This window comes from Ranitomeya variabilis, chromosome 1 (assembly GCF_051348905.1).
Source record: "Ranitomeya variabilis isolate aRanVar5 chromosome 1, aRanVar5.hap1, whole genome shotgun sequence".
NCBI classification, from domain to species: Eukaryota; Metazoa; Chordata; class Amphibia; order Anura; family Dendrobatidae; genus Ranitomeya; species Ranitomeya variabilis.
Genome location: NC_135232.1, coordinates 976,578,010 through 976,584,009, shown reverse-complemented (window position 1 = coordinate 976,584,009; position 6,000 = coordinate 976,578,010).

Below are 6,000 nucleotides of genomic sequence, written 5' to 3'. Positions count from 1 at the left end.
CGGACTGTGCGGCTTCATGGCCGTGGCATGCGATAAGGGATCAGATGACGCCGCACAGTCTGAAGCGGGTGTAAGGACCCGAGTGTGAGAGGCCAACATATGTGCTGCGCCAGGCCCTGAATCCCAGCCCCGCAGTGTTTTAACAATGTTAAGACACTGCGGGGCTGGGATTCATGGTCATCGCGAACCGCACCGGCCGACATTACATGATGCCAGAAGATGGGCAGCGCTAACGGCGCTAGGCCAGGGGATAACACGACAGCGCAGACTCCTGTACAGCAAATAACAACGCTCGGGAGGCTGCACCCAGCACCAAGGTGGGATTCTTGACACCTGTGCTGCGTCTCATTACAAAGGGAACTCTCGCCTCCATTACACAGTTTGACTGTATAAAGGGCTAAATGTTATACGTGTTCCATTCAGCGTGTGCAAGGAGAAAAATTACAAGAGCAACCTTTGACTTGCGCAGCACTGCTGCTGCATAAGCTGTGGCTCTTCTACTTTGTAACCCCTGAGGGGGGGTTAAAGGTGACTTTTGAAATCGGTTCAATTAGGCTTCGGCCTACACTCTGCTCCACCTGCAGAGCCCGGGCTCCAACAACGCTAGTTGCTGTCCGGAAGTGCTGGCTGCACAGAGCCAAACACCTCGCCAATGTGTCAGTGGGGTCCAGCACCGCCAGCTGTTCCCCTGCTGTGTAGCCGGCAACGTGTCCTGCAAAAGCCACGCAGACACAACACACCCAAAGCTGCCGCCTGTGCAGGCTTCGGCCTACACTCCCCTCCCCCTGCTCCTCCTCCTCCTGCTCCTCCTCCTGCTGTCCCTGGGCTCTAACACACCGCCAGTTTTTGCCCAGATGTGCTAGCTGCACAGAGAAAAACACCAGCCAATGTGTCAGTGGGGTCCAGCACCGCCAGCTGTTCCCCTGCTGTGCAGCCGGCAACGTGTCCTGCAAAAGCCACGCAGACACAAGAACTGAAATTGAAGGGAACCTGTCCCCCCTCCCCCAGGCGTTTTTACGTTATCCAGCCACCTTGTACAGCGGTAATGCTGCATGTGTGCAAGGTGGCTCAGAAACGTATTCTCCTCGCACATGTGGAACTGAAAACACGTCTGAAATGTGTCCTCTGTGTGACTGACCATTTAACCGTCCCGGTGGTGTGACTTTCCTTTGTAATGACACGCTGCAACCCCCTTGGTAGCGCTGCCCGTCTTCTGGCATCATTGTTTGGCTGGCTGCGCCTCTGCGGCCGCCCTGACCCACACAACGCCCCTCGGTGTCTTATTTATTGGGACTGCGAGGGTGTGATTCATGGGCAGGATCAGTGCATCAGTTCGCCTGTCCCTCCTCTCCTTCCGCCTTCTTCGGACTGTGCGGCTTCATGGCCGTGGCATGCGATAAGGGATCAGATGACGCCGCACAGTCTGAAGCGGGTGTAAGGACCCGAGTGTGAGAGGCAGGGCCGGACTGGGACTAAAATTCAGCCCTGGCATTTGAAGTTACACAGGCCCACTTGTCACATGGTGACTGTATAATATCTTTGTACACTTGTAGGCAGGGCCGGTTTTAGGCAAAGTGGGGCCCTAGGCAAAGTTTAAAATGGGGCCCCAAAAGCTAACATATTGCACATCACACAGAAGCCTTTCTGTTGTATTTACGTGCGCTGAGTTCAGGCCGCTAAACGAGTTTGATCGACAATACTGAAGTTGTTCAACGCTTGTTTCCCGGCCTCTTTCCACCAGCTGAGGAATAATGATGAGACAGAACGATCACTAATAGATCACCATACAGTATCATGTTTTCAGCAGCACATCTACAGTTTACACTGGCAATGTGCTGCTGACAACAAGGCTTTTTGTTCCAGCAAAAACAACCCAAATATGCAGCATTTTACTTGTTTAGTAAAATACACCCCATAGTCCTCCATATATTATAATGTGCTCCATAGTCCTCCATATAGTATAATACACTCCTCATAGTCCTCCATATAGCATAATACAATCCTCATAGTCCTCCATATAGCATAATACAATCCTCATAGTGCTCCATATAGTATAATGCACCGCCACAGTCATCCATGTAGTACAATTCACTTCCCATAGTATAATGCACCCCATAGTTCTTCATATAGTATAACGTATTCCCCATAGTCCTCGATACAGTATAATGCAGCCCACATATAGTATAATGCAGCCACCCCAGAGTATAATGCAGCCACCCGAGTATAATGCAGCCACCCCAGAGTATAATGCAGCCACCCCAGAGTATAATGCAGCCACCCCACAGAGTATAATGCAGCCACCCCAGAGTATGTAACCCCCATAGAATATAATACAGCCCACCTCCCCATAATATATAATGTAGCCCCCCATAGAATATAATGCAGCCCCCCATAGTATATAACGCAGCCTCCCCCATAGAATATAATATACCCCCACAATAGTATATAACACAGCCACATAGTACATAACATGGCCTCCCCCATAGAATATAATATACTCCCCATAGTATATAGCAAAGCCCGCATATTATATAGCACAAACCGCATAGTATACAGCACAGCCTGCATACTATAGCACAGCTCGCGTAGTAGATAACACAGCCCACACAGCAGTATTCAGCACAGACCACACAGTAGTATACAGCACAGCCCACGTAGAAGTATACAGCACAGTCCACACAGTAGTATACAGCACAGCCCACAGAGTAATATATACAGCCCACAGTAGTATACAGCACAGAGCACAGCCCAGAGAACTATATATAGCACACAGTAGTATACAGCACAGAGCACAGCCCACAGAGTACTATATATAGCACAGAGCACACAGTAGTATACAGCACAGAGCACAGCCCAGAGAACTATATATAGCACACAGTAGTATACAGCACAGAGCACAGCCCACAGAGTACTATATATAGCACAGAGCACACAGCAGTATACAGCACAGAGCACAGCCCACAGAGAACTATATACAGCCCACAGCAGTATACAGCACAGAGCACAGCCCACAGAGAACTATATACAGCCCACAGCAGTATACAGCACAGAGCACAGCCCACAGAGAACTATATACAGCCCACAGCAGCATACAGCACAGAGCACAGCCCACAGAGAACTATATACAGCCCACAGCAGCATACAGCACAGAGCACAGCCCACAGAGAACTATATACAGCCCACAGTAGTATACAGCACAGAGCACAGCCCACAGAGAACTATATACAGCCCACAGCAGTATACAGCACAGAGCACAGCCCACAGAGTACTATATACAGCCCACAGCAGTATACAGCACAGAGCACAGCCCACAGAGAACTATATACAGCCCACAGCAGTATACAGCACAGAGCACAGCCCACAGAGAACTATATACAGCCCACAGTAGTATACAGCACAGAGCACAGCCCACAGAGAACTATATACAGCCCACAGCAGTATACAGCACAGAGCACAGCCCACAGAGAACTATATACAGCCCACAGCAGTATACAGCACAGAGCACAGCCCACAGAGAACTATATACAGCCCACAGTAGTATACAGCACAGAGCACAGCCCACAGAGAACTATATACAGCCCACAGCAGTATACAGCACAGAGCACAGCCCACAGAGTACTATATACAGCCCACAGCAGTATACAGCACAGAGCACAGCCCACAGAGTACTATATACAGCCCACAGCAGTATACAGCACAGAGCACAGCCCACAGAGAGCTATATACAGCCCACAGTAGTATACAGCACAGAGCACAGCCCACAGAGAACTATATACAGCCCACAGTAGTATACAGCACAGAGCACAGCCCACAGAGAACTATATACAGCCCACAGCAGTATACAGCACAGAGCACAGCCCACAGAGAGCTATATACAGCCCACAGAGAACTATATACAGCACAGAGCACAGCCCACAGAGAACTATATACAGCCCACAGTAGTATACAGCACAGAGCACAGCCCACAGAGAACTATATACAGCCCACAGCAGTATACAGCACAGAGCACAGCCCACAGAGAACTATATACAGCCCACAGTAGTATACAGCACAGAGCACAGCCCACAGAGAGCTATATACAGCCCACAGCAGTATACAGCACAGAGCACAGCCCACAGAGAACTATATACAGCCCACAGTAGTATACAGCACAGAGCACAGCCCACAGAGAACTATATACAGCCCACAGTAGTATACAGCACAGAGCACAGCCCACAGAGTACTATATACAGCCCACAGCAGTATACAGCACAGAGCACAGCCCACAGGGAACTATATACAGCCCACATCTCTTCTCTTCCTCCCCTCACCTCCTCCGAGAATGGCCCCACAGTCCAGAAAAAAAAAAAAACTCTCCTCACCTCTCCTCGTGCCCAGCGTTGCTTCCTGGTTCCTGCTCCTGTCTCAGCAGCTGCAGTCTGCCCGGGACACAGCAGGTGCGCGATGATATGACGTCATCGCGCACCCGCAGTGTCAGAGGCAGAGCGGGGAATGATGGGAGAGGAGCGTCTGTGGACGCTCTCCTTCATCATTGCATTCAACTGTACCGGCGTCTATACGCCGGTATAGTTGAATGCGACGGCGGGGGCGGCGGATTGAGCGGCCCACCACTGGCACCGGCCCTTCTGGCATTTGCCAGAAGTGCCCTATGGCCAGTCCGGCCCTGGTGAGAGGCCAACATATGTGCTGCGCCAGGCCCTGAATCCCAGCCCCGCAGTGTTTTAACAATGTTAAGACACTGTGGGGCTGGGATTCATGGTCATCGCGAACCGCACCGGCCGACATTACATGATGCCAGAAGATGGGCAGCGCTAACGGCGCTAGGCCAGGGGATAACACGACAGCGCAGACTCCTGTACAGCAAATAACAACGCTCGGGAGGCTGCACCCAGCACCAAGGTGGGATTCTTGACACCTGTGCTGCGTCTCATTACAAAGGGAACTCTCGCCTCCATTACACAGTTTGACTGTATAAAGGGCTAAATGTTATACGTGTTCCATTCAGCGTGTGCAAGGAGAAAAATTACAAGAGCAACCTTTGACTTGCGCAGCACTGCTGCTGCATAAGCTGTGGCTCTTCTACTTTGTAACCCCTGAGGGGGGGTTAAAGGTGACTTTTGAAATCGGTTCAATTAGGCTTCGGCCTACACTCTGCTCCACCTGCAGAGCCCGGGCTCCAACAACGCTAGTTGCTGTCCGGAAGTGCTGGCTGCACAGAGCCAAACACCTCGCCAATGTGTCAGTGGGGTCCAGCACCGCCAGCTGTTCCCCTGCTGTGTAGCCGGCAACGTGTCCTGCAAAAGCCACGCAGACACAACACACCCAAAGCTGCCGCCTGTGCAGGCTTCGGCCTACACTCCCCTCCCCCTGCTCCTCCTCCTCCTGCTCCTCCTCCTGCTGTCCCTGGGCTCTAACACACCGCCAGTTTTTGCCCAGATGTGCTAGCTGCACAGAGAAAAACACCAGCCAATGTGTCAGTGGGGTCCAGCACCGCCAGCTGTTCCCCTGCTGTGCAGCCGGCAACGTGTCCTGCAAAAGCCACGCAGACACAAGAACTGAAATTGAAGGGAACCTGTCCCCCCTCCCCCAGGCGTTTTTACGTTATCCAGCCACCTTGTACAGCGGTAATGCTGCATGTGTGCAAGGTGGCTCAGAAACGTATTCTCCTCGCACATGTGGAACTGAAAACACGTCTGCAATGTGTCCTCTGTGTGACCATTTAACCGTCCCGGTGGTGTGACTTTCCTTTGTAATGACACGCTGCAACCCCCTTGGTAGCGCTGCCCGTCTTCTGGCATCATTGTTTGGCTGCCTGCGCCTCTGCGGCCGCCCTGACCCACACAACGCCCCTCGTTGTCTTATTTATTGGGACTGCGAGGGTGTGATTGATGGGCAGGATCAGTGCATCAGTTCGCCTGTCCCTCCTCTCCTTCCGCCTTCTTCGGACTGTGCGGCTTCATGGCCGTGGCATGCGATAAGGGATCAGATGACGCCGCACAG